This window comes from Ambystoma mexicanum, chromosome 3p (assembly GCF_040938575.1).
Source record: "Ambystoma mexicanum isolate Mex_15411 chromosome 3p, UKY_AmexF1_1, whole genome shotgun sequence".
NCBI lineage: Eukaryota > Metazoa > Chordata > Amphibia > Caudata > Ambystomatidae > Ambystoma > Ambystoma mexicanum.
This window is the reverse complement of record NC_090925.1, coordinates 202,535,422-202,556,924: the sequence shown is the minus strand read 5'-3', so window position 1 is coordinate 202,556,924 and position 21,503 is coordinate 202,535,422. Positions and strand designations below refer to the sequence as shown.

At 43.2% G+C, this 21,503-nt stretch overlaps 1 long non-coding RNA gene across 1 annotated transcript; it reads right to left on the bottom strand.

Moving 5' to 3' along the window:
• Window positions 1-728: 728 nt before the first annotated feature.
• On the bottom strand, window positions 729-19,644 carry LOC138580257 (uncharacterized). The gene is made up of 4 exons (XR_011304222.1): window positions 19,567-19,644; window positions 19,244-19,313; window positions 19,101-19,136; window positions 729-818 (listed from the first exon to the last, which is right to left on the bottom strand). It is a non-coding gene; the product is annotated as an uncharacterized lncRNA (long non-coding RNA).
• Window positions 19,645-21,503: the final 1,859 nt, after the last annotated feature.

The following is a 21,503-nucleotide window of genomic DNA, read 5'->3' as shown; positions in this document are numbered from 1 at the left end:
TCTGACTTTCAGAAATATCCAAGATTGGATCAGTGAGAAGAGATGACACTCTTTAATACATATTCACATTTTATTAGCCAAATTTAGCATATGAGAAAACCATTTTCCACAGTATAAAAAATTCATAAAAAACTTTTTCATATCAACATTCATAGCCACATACAAAGCTCATTCTTACATTCACACACAATATCAACACCCATGATATTTCATCTCTCATTGGGTTTTAAGAATACAACTTCATTGCCTAAGTAACATAATAGACCCAGTCCCTAAGATTAGGTGTCGTGGTGTATCTAACGCCAGTTTTTTGGGTCAGGTATTTGTCACACAGAAACGTCGACACGTGTTTCGGTCGGAGACCTTCCTCAGGACGTGAGGCAAAGCAAAGTTCTTCGCCCCGATTCTTAATATGAGTGGGCCCGTGACCAATCTAAAAACAACCATAAAAACAGAGTGTCATCCCATTTTATTTTGTAAGATGACTATTAGTGTCACAATGTGTTACAGATATCTCGACACATTCGAACCCTACTCACCCCAAGTTCCAAGTCGAGGGAAGATGAACGGGTTATCGGAAATTAATCCTCCACTAGCCTCAGTGCAACTACTGATCCTGTGAAACCAATACAAACATATACTTTAAAACTATCCAAATGGGGGTATTTAATTTCACCACCAGATTGTATCAATCATCGGCATCCACTGGAAGCCACACTTACTTGTGCCCATGGTACAGCTTGGGATCAAAAGTCGTGGTGTTTCTACCGCAGCCTTAAGCATAGAAATTGCACGCTTGATGTCCCATTTACTGTATTCTGCCAAAAAACAACATAAATGCCATATGAGTAAAATTCCATATGTAACTCCACTACCAATTGCATTACTTATACGTTAGTTCATCATGCACCATCAGACTGCGGTGAAGATAGATATGACAGAACGTGCTTAAAGTCAGTATCAACAGACCCAGAAGACAATCTGGGAGTAAAAACCATGTACCAGTGCTAAGAGTACCATCTCTTTTCAAGTAACACATAATGACTATGTTAAACGCCCTGCGAAAAGTGAGAAGAACCCACGTTGTACAAACTAATGGGGAAGCTCAATGCGAGTCCTGACATTATCAACTCACGGAAAATGGGAAATGTACCAAAAACGGTACACTCTCAAGCGCGCTGATCGTATCGCGCAGCTCATCTCCCAGTGACCATGCACCACGGACACCAGTGAGAGAGGAGAAGAACAGCACTCCGCGCACGTCCACAAGATCCACCCCGCCACAGGAGCATGCCCAACCAAACGGTCTGGGACCCGCAAGTCAGAAACACCCCCAACGTGAGGGAGTGCCAAGCAACAGCAACAAAAATTAAATACACGCATATTATCACGTGTCAGTTATCCACTCACCGACTTTTTATACACACTAATGGGAACTCGGCCCATATTCAAAAAGACTTGCATACTTAAACGTGTGTTCAACACGGCACATGTATTCCTGAACTTACCCGCATGGTAACCGCATCTGACTTCAAACCCTTTCGAAATAGCGGGATGCTAAACATAAGTGAGGGACTACCTCTTTTAAGAGGTACTCGCGTCCCTAAACACTAAAAAGGACCAAGGCCCCAAGGTTAGCACAACTACCGCATCTGACTCGAAAATGGCGATTGAAAAACTAATGAATAAAGGACTGTCGTATTGATAGTGCTTGCCTTCCTAAACACTAAAAAAAGGATTGAAAACCCGCAAAAAATGTATCCTGCATTATGATAGCACATAGATACACATTTACACAGGAACAATGATGATATCAGAAGCCATAGCAACAACACCTGTTACCACTGGGACTTCACCTAAACAGAGCCCAATATGATACCAATGATGATACCAAAAGACCAAAAAAAAACAGCAAAACATGCCGTCATCACGTTTCATGTAGGAAACTTATTTTATGTGAAATAGTAAAAAGACCAAATATTGTCGAACTCCCTAATTCAAGGCACTGAGTCCATTTGCATATAAATAGTCAAGTATATCAAATCATTCTTAAATTTGTTTTACAATTGTCCCTACAACAGAATAATTAATCGGCGTAACATTCACAACAACTGATAGGCATATCTTTTTATATTTTGTTGTTTCAGAAAAACAATATTGTCACAATGAAAACAGATTACTATGCAATTTGGTTGTGTGGAAAAACAATCTGTTATAAAGCAGTAACACTTAAATATGTCATTTCACATTATCTATGGTACATTATTACCAGAGATCATTATTTAATTACCAGAATAATTCATTTGACCCATTTCTTTCGATTTGTGAACTTATATGTATCTTCATAGCCAAGCTCTTCAAAATATTGTAAACATGCATAGACACATGACCTTTTTATACACGATGGACACCAGTCAAATTCCTCAACAACACATTACTAGTTGCCCTATTTAGAGAAGTTAGGTGTGGACTTTTTGTAATTGGATCAATTGTTTGTGACCAAATTGTTCCATTCCACCAATACATTTAACCCTTTATCCACTGTATTAAGGGCGTGGATCCATTTTTGTTCAATACGATGCAATATTTTACCAGTATAGCCTCCTCTCATATTAGGTTTGATATGTTGTAATATAAACATCTCATATCTGTATCTTTATGTTTCATTCTTACAAAATGCTCAACCAACGGTTTATCTGCTACTTTGTTCCGTATACAGCTTCTATGCTCAGATATACGCTGTCGGATTATCGAGATGTTTTTCCTACATACAATAAACGACATGGGCAAGTAATGATGTAAACTACATTTTTTGTAAGACAATTGGTATGACAGTTCATCTTCCAGGTTCTCCTACCATATTGAAACTCTCGTTTTGTCTCTGTCAAGGGGCATGCAACACAACCGCCACATTTATAGTGGCCAATAATGGGTGGTAATCCCCATTGATCATTGATGGTAAGCTCTTTGGTTGGCTCTCGGTATGTGTGCACTAGTCTCTGTCTAAGATTTTGATTGCGCTTAAATGCAAACATGGGTTTTTCTTTTAGAGATCCAGGTTGTTTTACTAGATGTCAATGTTTTCCAATTATTCGCTTGACATCCCCAATCACTGGGTTGAAAGTTGTAACACACACCAAGCGTTCAGATTTCGTTTTCCTCTGTTTCGTGAGACAAATTTCTCTGTTTGTATTTTCTGCCCTCTTCAATTGGTCCTTTACTAATCTTCTCGGGTAACCCCTGTTGGTCAACCTTTCCTTCAGTTGTTCTGCATGTACTTTAAACTCATCCCTCCCTGAGCAGTTTCTCTTGATCCGTAGGAACTGTCCATAGGGGAGGTTTTGGTGCAAACTAGCAGGATGAAAGCTGTCAAAATGCAGCAAAGTATTTTTATCAGTAGGTTTTTTAAACAGAGTCGTAATTAGTTGATTCCCATTCTTTTTGATCAAAAGATCAAGGAAACTGACTTGACGATGATTATGTTCAATAGTGAATTTTATGTTCATATCACAACGATTCATCCATTCATGGAATTCCATCAGTGATGCGATAGACCCCCTCCATACAAGAAACACATCGTCAATGTAACGATGCCACATTTTCAAATGTGTACTCAAAGTTGGATGATTTTTTAGCTCATTATCTTGTCCCAGTATGAATTTATCCTCATAATCAGCCATGTACAAATTGGCGATATCTGGGGCAAAAGTCGCTCCCATACTGACCCCTTTCTCCTGTTTGTAGAGTTGTTTTTTGAACAGGAAAAAGTTCTCAGTCATGGCCAACCTGATACATTCTTGAATACCTTCTGTGGGAGGCAAATGTGGTCTGGGCCTTTTGTCCAGATAGAGGCCCAAAATATGTAAGCACTCCATCTGCGGAATTGCTGTATACAATGATTTGACATCCATTGTTACAAGGATGTCACCTTCTTCCGTTGTGATACCCCTAGTGATGTTAATCATATGAGTTGAATCTCTTACATATGATGGCATTATTAATACAAATGGTTTAAGAAAGAACTCTGCATACACAGATAAAGGTTCCAGCAGTGAATCAATAGCTGAAACAATAGGTCTACCAGGAGGATGAGTTGGATTTTTATGAATTTTTGGGAGCGTATAAAATGCTGCGCTCTTAGGTTTCATTTTATTCAGAAAACAGCCCTCCTCATCACTAATCCATCGTTCACCCAAAGCATGATCTATCAGGCTTCTTATCTCTTCTTGTAAACGTATTGTGGGGTCCCTCTCCAGTTTTTTATATGATTTTATATCATCCAGAAGACCTCTACATACTGCTTCATAAGTAGATGTATCTTGAATTACAATCCCACGTCCCTTATCTGCAGGTTTTATAGTAATCGAATCATCATTACATAGTTTAGTGAGGCTAAGTCTCTCCACTTTAGTCAAATTATCTGGTTTGTGGTTCTTTGACTTAATGGCCTCAAGTATTTCTCGTGTAACAATATTTTCGAATGCCATAATCTCGGGTGGACATGTATAGGGGGGTGAAGCCAGATTTCAATTTGAGACCACTGATGTTGGGTATTTTATCTCGGGTGGACCCCTTTTCATACGGATGAGCCGGAAGATATACCTCAAAAAAATGCTTAAGCCTGATGTTTCTAAAAAATCTATGGCGTTCCAATTCCATGTTAAAGGTATCAGCTCTCATAGTGGAGACATAGGAGAGCTCTTTGGACAGAAGGTCCAGATCAGGTTTGCTAAGAAGATGTTGAGATAGATTGAAAATGGGCATCTGATCTCCAGTCTCAGGGGTCACTGATTGGTGTACCATTGTCTGGTCCTCATTCCCTGTCCATATTGGGGCTGTTGCTGTCTGGGCCTGCCTCGCTGTCCCCCTCTGAAAAAAACCTGTTGTTGTTGGTTTTGTCCTCTCCCACTCGTGCCAGGATTAGGTGGCGCATTCAGGGCAAGGTCTGATCCATTCGATGATCCTGAGGTATTAGAGAAATTAGAGTAACGATTATTTCTCCGAAAGTTATATCCACTCACTGGGGGGTCAGTAAAGAAACCTTTTCTTAGATAGGGGTACGTTCTTTCTTCATTGTAGTTTGAAATATCTTTTTTTAGCTTATTGATTTTTCTTTCTAAATTCAAACCTTTGAATTTTTTGATTTCTTCTTCTAAGGCTTCAAGTTGTTTTTTCGCATCTTTGATTGTGGTATTTTCCAAAAAAGCCTTTTCCAATATTTCCAACTCTATCCCTTGTTTTTTAGTTTCCTCCTGCGCTGTTTCAATGATTAACATAATCCAATCCCGAGAACACCTGTTGCCAACCCCACTGAAGTTCTTCTGGAACTTGGGGTTGTCAACAAATATCCTCGGGATGTTCTTCACCTGCAGGCCCTCTGGAATAATTCCAGCCCTTAAATATTGTAACATGAACTGGCCATGAAGGTCAGTCCTTGTTAACTTTTTCATTTTTTGTAACATTTTTTCAACTTCATTAGTGGCGACTACTTTTTCCACTGTTGGGCCATCTCCAAACGGCACAATTGGTGTCTCCAGCAACTTCTTGTACTGGTCATCCGAAAATGAAAAAAGATTCACATTTTCCATCTCGGATTATAGGACAAACGAGGAAAAATTCCTCACACAAATAAATGTGTAGACCCCTGCAGCCACGGGCTGTACTCGACAAGGGAAAAATAAAGCGGTAGACCTGCTCTTTAACCCTGATCCTTCAGGTATAGTACAGAAATATCCAAGATTGCATCAGTGAGAAGAGATGTCACTCTTTAATACATATTCACATTTTATCTAACGCCAGTTTTTTGGGTCAGGTATTTGTCACAAAGCAAAGTTCTTCGCCCCGATTCTTAATATGAGTGGGCCCGTGACCAATCTAAAAACAACCATAAAAACAGAGTGTCATCCCATTTTATTTTGTAAGGTGACTATTAGTGTCACAATGTGTTACAGATATCTCGACACATTCGAACCCTACTCACCCCCAAGTTCCAAGTCGAGGGAAGATGAACGGGATATCGGAAATTAATCCTCCACTAGCCTCAGTGCAACTACTGAACCTGTGGAACCAATACAAACATATACTTTAAAACTATCCAAATGGGGGTATTTAATTTCACCACCAGATTGTATCAATCATCGGCATCCACTGGAAGGCACACTTACTTGTGACAGAGACTAGTGCACACATACCGAGAGCCAACCAAAGAGCGAAGAACTTTGCTTTGCCTCACGTCCTGAGGATGGTCTCCGACCGAAACACGTGTCGATGTTTCTGTGTGACAAATACCTGACCCAAAAAACTGGCGTTAGATACACCACAACACCTAATCTTAGGGACTGGTTCTATTATGTTACTTAGGCAATGAAGTTGTATTCTTAAAACCCAATGAGAGATGAAATATCATGGGTGTTGATATTGTGTGTGAATGTAAGAATGAGCTTTGTATGTGGCTATGAATGTTGATATGAAAAAGTTTTTTATGAATTTTTTATACTGTGGAAAATGGTTTTCTCATACGCTAAATTTTGGCTAAATTTGGCTAATAAAATGTGAATATGTATTAAAGAGTGTCATCTCTTCTCACTGATCCAATCTTGGATATTTCTGTACTATACCTGAAGGATCAGGGTAAAGCGCAGGTCTACCCCTTTATTTTTCCCCTATTCTGACTTTCTACAGATGACGGGGATCCCCAAGGACGTTTTGGTCATCTGCTACGGACGTGCCTAGAAGACCAGAAAAGAAGAAGTCGTCTTTCTTTAATTGTTATTTTTGTCTCTTTAGGGTTGCATGTGTCATCCTCAAGAAAAAATAACTGTGTCCCATGAAGCATGAAGGACAACATGTATTGTATATTATTTAAAAAAAAATTAAGGTTCTAGCATGCTGACACAGAGCTAGGGATGGGGGTATTTTGTTTGTAAGGCAAGAATGACCCATTAAAAGGAAATGTTTTGAAAATGTCTTGTAGCTTTGTCTAGGAGGCAGGGGTGTTCAATAAGAGGGAATGTCTCGCGATGGTTTAGGAAGTAGGGTATGAGAGCTGGAATGTGGAGAAGAGAGGTTTTAAGGAAATGCGTTGATAGGAAATGTGTTAAATAGAAGAGAGATGTTTATTTTACAAAAGAAACTCATTCAGTTTTATATTACAGGTATATGTCGAGGGATTTTTATGCCTTGGGCAATTAACGTCAAACCATGTGAGAAAAGAGTGAGGTCGTAGAGAAGCCCAGTGGAAGCCCGACAAAAAATGGTCACCTGAATTGTTCCTGCAAAAGACTCACCCAACCCTGTGTCCCCATGCTGAAAAATCCCCTCTTTTGGATTCATTCGAACAATGTATTTATTGAAAGAGAGACACTTGAGTAAAAATGAACAGTGTGTGAGAAAAAAAAGAGAGACAATGGACTCCTGGTCTAAGCATCAAAGGAACCTGGGAGACTGACTGTGAAAATAGCTTAAAAGCAAGGACAAAGGCGACAGGACACAGATGGTCCACAGATGCCAAACTAAGATGATTAAAGTGGAAGATACGGAAGAAGAAAATGTGTGGAACAAGAGGGAAAGACACAGTTCAAGCAAAAAAAAATAGTTATATATGCATGGGCAGAGGAGGAAGATCAAGGAGAGATTGTATTTTGTTGGGGTGGGAGCTGCAGACAAGATATGACATACGAAGAGGCAATGGGCTAATGGGTTATCTCAAAGCTTGACCAACCTCTCGAGTCTCACAATGGCTGTGAAATTATTTAAGGCATAGAGTTAGTTTAAAGCAAATGATTACAGGAAGTGGGGCTTAAATGTAAGAAGATGACACACGCATGTTTTGTTTTAAGAATAACAATACCTTAGTATGTGATAAATTGTAGGATTGTGATAGGATGATTTTTTTAGATAAGTATCAAGGAGGGTGGACATGGATATGGTTGAAAGTTATTGTTTTAACAAACAAGGAACTTTAAAGACAACCACCAACAACTGAATGCAGTAGGGGAGCAGAGAAATTCTTATGGACTGATTTAGTATTGTAATTATGTGAAAATAGTATTCATAGTGGTAAAGGATATTTGTATTCTAAAGGGTGTCATGTTTATAAAGTCGAACATGCATTTATCATGGTTTAGTAAGTAGGCAAAGTACAAAATTCATATTATAAAAATTGAGTAGGAAAATAACTAAGTTATTTTCCATAAACAGACAGAAAAGAACTCTGCCATTTATATAACTGACAATGCCTTTAACTGACAAATGCCTTTAACTGGTAGTGCTGTTAAATGGGCGAATAAAGATGCATAAATGAAGATATTCTACAGAGCGTGTTAGCATGAGTTGGTCCTGAAGTTGAAACATTCATGGCTACCGTGCCTTCAGAAATCAGATAACGCACTGAAACTAGACAGTTAATTGGGCTGTGTCTGGAAACTCAGCTAAGGGAAACAGCTGCATGACCATAATTGGGGCAGTGCTACTGGTAAAAACCTAGGATGTGTGCCAGAATGTATTTCATTTTTGAAGGTTTAAACAAGATAAGAAATAATTGCCCGGTGCCCGAATGTTCAACAAAGAGTCTTGTCTGGACATATTTAGGAAAGGTGGGGTTTGAATCCTCTCTCTCTGACAAGATATAAAAGGGAGCTCTGTTTTTAGCTTGGTGGACGAGTTTGTGTACTTGACAATAATGCTGTTCGTGCTCTGTGTCAGCCTGGTATGAAATAAAACCTGATTGAACCTGACTCTGACTCCTTGCCTGCTGCTTGAATTACTTTTCTGAGATGCCAGAGAATAGCAGAGAACCGCGGAGAGCAACAGAGGGCCCCAGAATGTCCATGAGAGCCGAATAGGATGGAAGAGGTGAAAAAGAGCACGATCTGGGTCATGGCACCTCCTCTTCACCCTTTTCTATGGAATTTCTTCAAAAGGCTCTACAACCACGTTTTTGCTCACTGCACCCTCACTGCACCCTTCACAGAGGGGAAATAACCATTTGCACATCAGTCTGGTCCCACTCACAGGGGCAGTCCAGCACCGAAATGCTGGACAATTGTCCTCCAAACAAGAGTACCAACAGCGACCCGAGACACGTGTTTCAGCCTTGTTGGGCCTCCTCAGGGAGGTGAAGCTCAGCCTCTCTAAGGCACAGTGAGCAAGGGGTCCATGTGTCTGGGGTTGCATAGAACAAGGTATTTGACCCATGTTCATTCTCAGTAGAGGGGCTCCCACACTCTTGTTTAAAATATACAATTCCTACCTATAGGCATCAAACAACAGAACTCTACAACTATAAAACCTACTTACATAGCACCGCATGGCCAATGAACCCTAGCACCACGGGCACAGAATGTTCACCTCTGGGCAAACATGCCTTTATGCCCCGACACAGACCACCTAGATATAGACCAACACAATATCTCAGTACTTCCAAACGTCATGCATCAACAAGCACAGAGCAATCTTGCATTTTCCTTCTCTTCCCACAGACCTAAACCACCCCCCTCTTTCAGACCTTTCAGATTCACTGGAGCGCTGGAGACCACGTGAATGGCAATGGTGCACAGCATTAATCCCAGTAGCATAACATAACCACATAGACTAACGAGGTGTAAGAGTCCACCACTCTCAGGCTAGCAGGGTTTCAGAATCAGATCCTCCTGGGTAGGCGCCCATCAATCCTCCAAAAGTGTTTTAGTAGAAAGCCACTCCATCATCTCCCCAAGTGAGCAGAACCACACATACAGATCATTATATTGATCTAGGAGACCTGCAATTCAGAAGACATGTTGTGAAATTTGGGGAAAAAAAAAAAACAGATAATCTTCCAAGAATTTTTCCCAATCCTTTTCATATATTAGTACACAGCGAGGGCTCAATCAGAATGAAACAAGTATTCTGATTGGCCCTCGCCAGGGCACTACCCGGCCGGGAATCCCTCGGCCAGGATTCCACGGCCATTGTTCCTGGTGGGGGGTTGTGGCAGCCCCTCAGCCAATGAGAAGGCTCGAACCAGGGCTATCCCCACTCCGAGCCACCACGCAGCTGAGAAGCTGCCTTCGCCCACCACCGGGGACTCAGGTATGTGCTTTTTTGTTGTCATTTTTTTCACCTTTCCTCCCCACCGCGCCCCACTTACCTTCTGCCTCCTTTGTTCACGGGGGGCGGCGTGGTAGCCTCCAGCCGTGTAGAAGCTCGGAGAAGGGACATCCCCGCTCCAAGCATCCACAAGGCTGGAGGCTACCTTCTTCCCCTGCCCGGGGATTCAGGTATGTCTATTTTTTTCCACTCTCCCCCTTCCCTCCAGACCCCACTTACCTTCTTCTCTGTCATCTTTCGGGAGCGAACGCGCTGGGAACACTTCTGTTCTCAGCGCGTCCGCTCCCGATGGCCGCCATGGAAAGGGAAAACGGACTCCGTTTTCCCTTTCCTAGTGTCCTAGTGGCCATTATCCTGGTCTTTTTTTTTTTCTGTCCCGAAACGTCACAGCGTTTCGGGACAAAAAACCCTGCTTTTAGTACCCCCGTCACGCAGATCTTGCGGGCCGGGGTAGTAATAGCAATATGCCCCTCGCGGCGGGGGCATTGCAGAGTCAGGTAATGCCCCGGGCCTATAACTATAACTATGGGCCCCGGGACATTACCTGACTTGGCAATGCCCCCGCCGCTCGGGGCATATTGCTTAATTAATTGCCTGATGATATAGCTGCACCCGGAATACGAAACTGCACAACGACAACTTCTTGATTGAAACTACTTGTGCCCAAAGAGCATACAAAATAGTTTTCCAATGCCCTTCAGCATTTGAAATAATCCTTCACTCCCCCGGGCACCTTCAGTCAGCCCGGGAGCTAAAGATGTTGCTATTGGTGGCAGGGATGGGAATGCACATCACATCTGCAGAATGTTATACTCTACATGTGCTCTACTTTCTTGTGTTTATTTCTTCACGGCTGTAAAAGTCCTGCACGTGAGGCCAGTCATACCCTCCATTAGTTAACAATTAGGATTCTGAAGAGCCTCAAAAAGGTTTGTTTAGCAAAAGATGCCCTACTCGGAAGCCCACCATTGTAGCTTGCTCTGTGTGATCGAGTCCCATTGGTGAGGTAGGGAAATGGGGTGGGAATGAGTCTGGGGCAGAGAGAAGCCACCCATTCCCAGCAGCTGACACCAGAGGATCTGTAGGGAGGGGCCCCAAGGGCCACCAACCCATACCCAGCCGTGTCACTAGCGATGCTCATGTCTTCCTATGTCCTCCTAAATATCATTAACGAAAAGGGTTTCAGATACTGAAGGTCGCCCCGCATAGTCGCAGTCCATGGGTCCTGATTGGTTCGCTCAGTGAGTAAAGGGAATGCTTGCCATCCCGGTTTGATTGCAATCTCACCTGTTTCGCGAGGTGAGAGGCGACCCAACAAAAATAGAAAACAGGCGTGGGCAGCAAGTAGGCGACAGAATGCAATCCAACCCTTTAGTGGCCTCTCACCTAGATGAACTCTTCAACCTGTCCTTCAACTCGGCTTTCCCTCTGTTTTCAAAACAGCCATGGTCATCCCTCTCCTAAAAAAGCAAGGGCCTGACCCGACCTACCGGCTAACTTTTGCCCTGTGTCTCTCCTTCTGCACTACTCTAAAGTGCATAAAAGTGCTGTGTTCAACCATCATACCAATTTCATAGACATCTAAAACATTTGTGACCCCCCTATAGGCAGGTTTCCACTCCTGTGACTCCACTGAAACTGCTCTCATGAATGTCTCCAACTTCATTGCCTCTGCTTAGCACTCCAACCCATCCTCTATCCTAATTCTCCTTGACCTGTCTGCTGTCTCTGACACTGTTGATCACTCAGGTCGCCTTAATCATTCTTCTTGGGATTCGTGATTGAGACCTTGAATGGTTTGAATCCTAGCCGGCACCTCATCAATTCAGTGTCTCCTGGTGCAACAACACCTCTCAACTCACTCCTCTAAATGCTGGAGCTCCACAGGGCTCTGTCTTGGGTCTGCTCCTCTTTACACTCTACACTTCTGCTCTTGGAGCACTAATCTCCTCCTTTCGGTTCTCGTACCAACTCTTTGCGGACGACACCCAAATCTTCTTCACTTTTCCTTCACTCTCCTCTGATCTCTCTATCAACATTTCCAACTGTCTCTCTGCCATTAAATATTGGATGGCTTTGCACTGATGTTAAACTCTACCAAAACAGAGATGCTCTTCTTCCTTGACAAAAGCTCTCTCTCATCTCTACCTCTGCCTATCCAGTTATCACCTGACACGCTCCCCTACTCTTCTTCAGTTAGAAACCTCAGTGTCATCTATGACCCTTCTCAGACCTTCTCTACTTTCATCTCCAAAACTGGAACAGCAGCTTGCCTCAGCCGCCTGAATATTAGGAAAATCAGGAACCACCTTTCTTTCAACACCGCCAAGCATCTCTTAACCACTCTTGTCTTCTCCAAACTGGACTACTGTGCCAGCATCCTCTTTGGTCTCCCCAACTATGCTTTCTGTCCCCTCGACAAGATCATTAACATTTGCTAGCAGGACTCTCTTTGAACTTCCTCACTTCACACCTACTTCCTCGTACCGTCACGAGGCTGACGATGCAAAACAGGGCCAGATTAAAATGTCTTCTCCTGGGTCACAAATCTCTCCATGGTAAGGCACCACTGTATCTATTCTCTATCCAACCCTACAAGTCTTCTCGAAATCTCTGCTGTGCCTCCTCGACTACCCATGTGGCGCCTCGCCCTCCCTGTTTTTCCTCTCGCTTCAGCTACTTTTCGCTTCTTGCTCCACTGGCATATAATACTCTTGTAATGATGGCCTGGAAAGCCCCAAATTTAGGCAGAAGATCAGAAGCCAGAAAGAAGAAATCAAAAATGGAAGTAGACAAAATAAAGCAGGCACACCATACAAGCAAAAGGTTGACGCTTTCAGAGTTTCCATACAAAACAACATCCTTTAAGATGAACAATCTTCATGAATGATGTCACATTACAATCCTAGTTACCAAAACCTACGGGGTAAATGGATTGGTTAAAGGGATTGACTAAATATATATTGTATATGGGTTTAACGTCTAATTGGATAATCACAATCTGATGGCTCCTCCTGAGACTACCTCTAAATTGATAATAGTAAATATACATCATCTCTCCACAACTCTATTGGTTGGTGAAACACATACTGGGTGACCTAACATCAGAGGTTTTGATTGGTTGGTATTCTACTGACCAATCTTTGACAATTGACAGGTCGTCAAGACATGAGCGGGACAGTAGTAGGGGGAGAGAGGTCTGAAGACTACTTTCCTCTCAATTAAAAAAGACACCATCCCTTATTCCTAGGCCATGAGCCAGGGTAATTCCTCTGTAGTTGTCCTTGTGTGGCTCCTCGTGTCTGGGAAAATGCATAAGGAGTAAGGCAGGTGTCCTATCCATATTCATTGCTAATGAATATACAGTGTTCTTCAATTGTAGGTCATGTGTGATGAGATCACGTTTGAATTATTTCACCCTGCATTTAGTGGGATTTTAGCTAATATTAGTAAGAGTGTTATTGTTTTCTCTACCACTAGGGACTTTCTTGATCCATTCCCTATGGAGTTTTTGGGCTTATAATTATCCTGCACCTGGCTCACAATGGTTGGTTGTTCTTCTCCTAACCTTTAATTAGACAGGGAGTATTCTTCTGGTGTTGGGGAATTATTATCGGGTGCCTTTTCTGCAGCGTTCGGATTCTCCCTAATTTCTCAGTAATATTGACCTGATCTGCATAGCTACTGTCTGAGCTCTGCGTGAATCTGTATTTTTGTAATTCAGCATTTTGAGTTCTCGTGAAGCCTTGAGGCCTTCATTTAGTTAGAAGTATACTGTGGCTTGGAAAATATGGCTGCCCATTACTGTTGCATTTCTATGTTAGTGAGCTAAATACGTGTGTCATTCGATAGCCAGTCATTTTATTGCAAACAAAACAGAGTGGTAAATTTCAGAGCGGTCCATAACACAGAAAAACTGTTCAAACATTAATTAAAATAAATAAAGGTTAGTGGGTTAAGGGGTTAAATTGGGTTGGATGGGGTTGGGGTGGCGGTAAAAGGTTAAAAAACAGGGTGTTGGGGGAACCCCCAAATTAAAAAAACAAAAATAAATGTGTTTTTCTGTGTTTTGGCTGCAATTACATTTATCACTCTATAATTGTGGTTGGTAAGATCACATATAACCGTGTCGTTCATGTTGCATTCAGCTTATATATTGCTTATGTTAATATTCTTCATGTCTTATGGATGCAATGGTAATGTTCTTTATGTATAAATCGATTTTTGACGTAGTGTATCACTTCTTTGTGTTGTATGCACATTCGCTTCGTGTCTAATGCATGCAGGTGTTGTTTCGCTGTGAGTTTGTTTATTCTTGCCATCTTTAATTTAGATCATATTCATATTCTATTGTACCTGTCTGGGATATGGGTGATATGGCTGCCCTAGTGAGTAACGTTTTTCACCTGTGCGATGTTGGGTCGGGGAAGGGGCAGTAGCTATGGATGACGTATTCATCTGCCTCTCAACACTCTTACCCCAGAAACCTGAGAAACAATCGACACAGATTTGATCAGAAACAAACTAAAAGCCTACCTCCTCACCTCCGAGTTACCTTTTTAACCTACCTCTCAACTGCCTGCAAGCTAACATTTTCCCTCACCTCTAACATGCCTCTGTCCCTCACTTCCTCTGCCTCCACTCTAGCACTTCACCCATCATGGTCACATCCCGAGTACATCTGGCCGTACCAACTACCTGCCCTTAAAAATGTCCAATGTTCATTGTCCTTAATCTATGTATGTCTACTTATGTATTGTCCCCGGTGACTGTTCCCTTTACTCCCCTCCACAACCTGGCCAGAATGCCCCCAAACTCACCCCATTGTAAGAAGCTCACTGCTTCCCGTCAAATCTGATTTCTTATCTATTGTACATTCTTTTATAACCAAAAGAGCATTATTCCTCCTGTATATAAATAAATAAATAAATAAATACAGACTCTGGGGAGATATCCTCGCCTGATACAAAATGGCAGACCCCCCTTGTACAATTACGTACCAATGAGCTGTGGGCCAATAGCAAGTATTTCAGATAGTAAACAAGTGTGTGGGCCGCCTCTACTGAGAATGAACACATGCGTCAAATACCCTGTTCTATGGAATTTATTCCACTTAGCAGGGTCTACAACCACATTTTAGCTCACTTCAACCTATACAAAGAAGAAATACCCATTTGCATATCAATCTGGCCCCACCCACAAAGACAGACCAGCACCGAAATACTAGGCAATTCTTCTCTGAACAAAAGCACCATCAGCAGCCCCAGGCACGTGTTTTGGCCTTGTTGGGAGGTGGCACCGAGCTGGTCCTGACTCACCGTGCCAGATGTTATGCAAGGGCTCAATCGAAGGCAGGCTATATTCACGTCTGGTGGAGGTCCATTTCAACATACTTGGGTGGCCACCCTTTGCCTTATATCTGGGAAAAACAGTCTGAGGCCCCAGTGAGGTGCTTAAATTGTGATGAAGTCAAAAGAATGCAGCAAGGTGGTTAATGGCTGTAAATTATCACCGGATAGGTAGCCAGCATGGAACTGAAACACCAAGTGTCTTTTGAAAAGTTATTAATCATTCTTTGTAAATAGGGTACTAATGTCGAAAAAACGGAGTAAAAACACAATGGGCCTCATTACAATTCGGCACGGCTGCTGCCGGAGTAGCATTTTTTCGGGAACCTGCGAATGTGCAACAACCGGGTCATGCCGAGTTTGGCGGACCCGGTAATTGCCCATATGCGGGTGCCAGAAACAAGGGACTCTCCATCCCCATTCGGCCCCGCAGAGCTGAATGGGAATGGGGACGTCGGATGCACCAGCGCATTCAGAGTGCTGCCGGTGCATCTGACGTGCTGTGCTCGCAGGTGCCGGTCAGCCCACTAGGAAAAACATGGCGGGCTGACAGGCACCCACAAGCACAGCTCATAGCATGGCGGTTCGGGAACTATGGTACCGGCATGCTTACCGGTGCCGAGTATGTTTCTGTGTCATAAGACAGCTGAAATGAGGCAGCTTCTTTAGCCCCTCGGCCCCCAGGGCTCATTTTAACTGAAAAGTTTGAAAGGGCCTGAGGCTGTCCGTCTCTGCCCGGATGGTGAACTACATGCAGGAGAAACATGCTGGGCCCTTTTGACAGCTCCCAGTGGTTCCCTGGTACTGATATGGCAATTGCAGATGTAAGGCGAAAGGCTCAGTGGGCAAGATTGACATGGGGTTGTAGGTGGTCTGTGGTGTGGAGGTAAAGCTCAGGGTGCAAGGGGTTAATGGTTTTTGCAAATGTTGGGACAAAGTCATGTTTTTTAAGTTGTGTTTTATTCCTGTTGGAGTTGTTTGTACGAGTGTGCCTCTGCTGAAAACCTTCCACCAATCATATATGTGCTGGTTATGGTCTGCCTGGGAGCAGGTTGGTCGCCACAACGGGTTTTGCTGACAAAGTGATTTGTCAAGAATAATACAATGTGTCATCAGCTACATAACAGTCCTAGAAACTACCCAAGCAATGGGCCTTACCCATACGGATACAATAAATCGGGGCACACAACCAACCACCTGCAAGGCAACACACACAGACGCCAGTTTCTCCTGGTTCTGGACCTATCCTATCACTCTTCCCTCACTACCCAACACCGCCCTCTTTCTTGCAGAGCCACATGAGCGCTTGGAAACTGTCCCTGGGTGGTAGCGGTGCGCCTTACAAATCAACATAACATAATATAATTTGTTTCAGTGGAAAATCCTCTCTCCCCTTCCATCTGCTCACCCCTTACAAAACGGCAAGGTCTCTCCTTACACATTCTTCTCTCTGCCTATTCCATCCGCTCCGCCCTCGTATTTTCATCTGCTCTGCTCTTACCCCAGGGGAAGCTGCTTGAGCCCCAGCTTGAACATGGAGTGTACTCCGCAGTCACCTGAACCAAGAGCCTGAGGGGTGAACCCCAACTAATCATCCTATAAATAAAATGTGTGTACCTTTTATTGAACATACATGGATTCACTGAGCTAGGGAAAAGTGTGAACCCACAGAAAAAGGGGAATACTGAGAAGCACAAAAGGCAGTGTGGGAACCTGAGGTTACTGATCTCCCCTTCCTCTTGCATCCGCAACCCCCTTCAGCCATAATCCGCTTCCCCTTACTACCAGTCCCACGCAGCTGCCAACCACCTTCTCATCTTCTCCTTTCTGGGGAGAAGCGAGAAGGACTCCACGGGAATGGGGATCAACATTTTACTAGCGACTGACTTACCGGACGGCCGGGGCTGTAATGCCCGGTTATTCCAGCAAGTCAGGTGCCGGTAAATTACTATGGGTCCGGCAGCAGCCTGACGGTTTTACCGGCACAGCTACCGCCAGACTTGTAATGAGGCCCAATGTGTTTTGCTGCACATTTTGAATTAAGTGGAGGGTCTGAGGGATTTAAGGATGCAGGGGAGCCAACGTGCAAGAGCAACAGCAGCTGGAAATGCAACAAAGACCCCAGCAGAAACCTATAAACACAAATGCTTTTTGTATAGTGAATGTAAATTAAATTATATGAAGCAACACCATTCTACTAAGCCACGAGTGATGCTTTTTGGAATAGTGTACACTGCCAGCCGAGTCACTTCTAGGGACTCCTCATTTTGGCTGCTACGGTAAAGGGCACAGTGAGATTGAATGTTTTGCCCAGATCACACACTTTGGTTAAGGGGTAAAGCAGGATTTAGCCTCCTTGGACATGTAGGTACATGACTTAGCAGCTCATGGTGGTAGAAATATTTGTTTGTTTGGGTCGGAAGACCTACTACAATACTGATGAATTTAAAAGTAGAAAAGTCACAAAATAAACCACATTTGCAATATATAAATAATTGTAGAAACGCAATGAGGACTGTAGTTTTATTTTCCCCAACCAGAATGCAAGCCACCCAAGGTACTCCAGTCAAAGTCATGTAAATCCACACAAAATCTCCTACACTGTGAAATAAAATGCACTGGCAAGGGCAATTGTTTCACACAGCTTGCAGCCAGATGTGTACTCCCATTTCTAATCACCCATCAATCGCTCTTAAAGTGCAACAGATACTAGGTGCTTCCCTCCACCACCAAAAGCCTCTGCTTTGTCGATGGCTGCTGAAAGGTATGTTGAAGGTTATTGAGACGAGAAGATTGTGCGGTGGGAGGGACAACATAAAGTAAAAAAGAATTTTATATGTGCAAAGTCAATGAGGAGTTACCAGCTCCTTGATGTATGTTTTAATTATAGGTTAGTACGACTTCAGGTGCAGCTGGGTAAATCTCGAGGCCACTCGAGATCCATACACATAATACAAAGAACAAAAACCGGATGTTGCCAGCCGGTGACCCTGTGTTGCACTCTAAAAGGGAAATTATCCCAAAATAATTTGTGACCTGGTGAGATTTAGGGCCTCCTACAGCGAGACAGTTACCCAACAGATCAATGCAATAAAACTTTTCAATTCAGTGAATTTCAATCTTTCCTTATATTAATCTGATAGTGCACATCCGTGCATAAAGGAACCTGTCCTCCTGTTCTGGCACAGTCAAGAACCACAGGACTGCAAAAAACAAATATTTTTTATGGCATAGTAAACAACACACTGTTTAACCTCAGTGTGGAGTAAAAATGAAAATTCAACATAAGTCTGCAGTGATATATATGAAAACAGTGTCATCTCCGAGCTGATAAATAGCTCCAGTCAACCAAAAAATTGAATTCCTTCATTCAAAATATCAACAGAAAATTATACAGCCAAATAGATACATGTGTGAATTATACAAATGAGCAATTAGATTCCTTCTGCTCAATTTATCATCCTTAACCACTCCTATATGATTGTGAGTGCCAACGCGTTTTGGATTTCAGAGAATCCATCTTCAGGGCAGGGCGTGTTAAGTTTCAAAGTGTGTTCTAGACAGTTCCTTAGAGTACCTCCTAAAAAGATGAAAATAAACTAATTAGGTCTACGTGGTTCACTAATGAATTCAGAGCTTGGGTTCAAGTGAATGAGCACTAACCTTATATATGGATCAATAGAAGACACTGGCTTCTACCTGCATTGTAAACACAAAGTCCACATTACTACGAATCCGTCCACATGAAAATGTCTTACAAGAGTACATGGCTCAAGAATATTAGATACACTAGTGTCCCTACTCACCCGGTCAGAAGACAAGCTCCTCTACCCGGGTACTGATGTAATGCAGGGCGAACGCTCCCAGAGTATTGAACTAAAAGTAGAAGAAATAATGGGAACTAAAGAAATCACTCACCAATTCTGTATATATTTAGTGAAAAAAATTCTAGAGCGGTGTAGGGCTATTCCACATGCAAAGCCCCCCTGGGTCATATCAATAAGAGTCAAAGGCGCACAAGTAATGTGTGTTCACAGAACAATAAAGAATGACGGCACCCACTAGCGGGGTACAAACCATACATGGGAATCTACGGGCACACCCAATGTGCCCCCTTCAAAACACCTACCTTTCAGTTCTTGGTATGCGCAAGAGCCGAGCCGCCCGCCAGCTAGACGTGCCGTTTGACTCAGCTCTGTGTTACCTGTTTCCATGGAAGCAGTGCGCATGCACGCCACCACCATGGTCGCCATCTTGGTATGGGAAGGTATTAGAGGCAGTACGTTCATACACTCAACTGTACCATATTATAAATGTGGACGCAACATTGTCGCCTGCTTACAAACATTAGCATACCCAAGAGTCCCGATCGATAATCGCGGCCTGAACTATGCGTATAGCCGCTCCCCCGCTATGTGTACGGTTGCCATGACAGCGATGTGCACGCGTGATGTGCACGCGTGTCGCGGCCACAGCATAAAACTTCTTAGTGTGGCCTACGTGAGGGGAATTCTCCCCTCCTGGCCAGCCAGAATGTACAGAAAGATATACAGACAAAGGCATGCCTGTGAGGGGGACCTGCTAAAACACTGATCCCATGAGTTTCAAAAAGTACATCTCCACAGTGCCAAGGGAGTTCGTTATTGATGACGCAGAGAATGTGGGAACTGGTGTGTAAAATATAGATTGTAAATGCGGGAGGCGGGGCACCATTGCAGCAAGAAACTGCGATGGTTCCCACATTCTCTGCGTCATCAATAACAAACTCCCATGGCACTTTGGGGACATAAAAGGACACTTCGCACTGGCGGCCGCCTTTGTAATCCAGCCATCCTGCAGGATCGATGCACCACAGAGAAAAGAAACATGGGTGCAGACAGTGTTTCCGACTCCAATTGCTCTCTACCAGGACCAGTGCAGAAAGAAAGAAGGCTACATTGCTGGTGCAACCAGGTACTGGAATTGCTCTCTACAGATTGTCGTCGGGCTGTAAGGTATGTATGTTCGAGTGAACTACATATGATAGTCTGTGCCTTTGTGCTTGGATGTATTTTTTTTTTAATGTTCTATTGTTTTTCATAACCAACACAACACATCAATGTCACACGTGTATCAATTTAACATTTACTTGTAACCTCTCCCCCAACTTCCCAACTCCCCATAAACCCTGTCTACACATCATAATATTGTACGTTAAGTCTCTAGTTCTGCCATATACCAGCATCGCTTGCCCGCTTATATGGTTACATTCTCTGTTTCCGGGCTGAACAATTATCCACTGTTGAATGTCTGTGCTCGTGTCCAATTTTTGTGTACATAGGGCATTCTCCCACATTCCCGTTTCGGCTACACCCCCCATTTCTTCAGATCCTCCCACCATCTGATAGCACTCGGTCCCTTAGCATCTTTCCACCTCATGGCTATGCATCGCTTGGCCAGTATATAAATCTTTGAGTTTATTTAAGGGTTTGTTCTTCGAGCTCCTCTTTGTACCTGCCTAGTATGCATGCCTCTGCAGCTTGTATTTTCAAGTTTACTCCGACTTGGGCGGCTTTGTGAGCTAGCTGCTCCCAGAACCCCTGTATCACCCGGCATCCCGAAAACATGTGAGTCATCCCAGTCCCTACTTCCCTACATTTGGGGCATTTATCGCAACTTTGAATTTAGAAATTACCTGCGGCATGAGGTATGCTCTATTGGTAACGTAGAATTGTATCAATTGTAATCGGGGCGTTCCTGGAGACCTTCTTGTGATATAGAGATATGGCCCCCCATTCTTTATCTTCAAACCCTTTACCCAGCTCAGCTTCTCATCTTCCCATGCATTTTAGCTCATCCCTCAAGGTGCTTCCATTTAACACTTCATAAATTATAGAGATTTCATGCCCGCCTTCCGCAACGCTAAGTAGATTCCCTACGTCTTCACACCCCATCTCCTCACCAGCGACACAAGGCCACCTCTTAGTAATCACTCCCAGCACCGCCCCATGCAGTAGAAATTGACCCACGGGTATGCCCGAAACCTCCTATAGTTCAGCAAATGTCAGTAGCCCATTTTTGTTACAT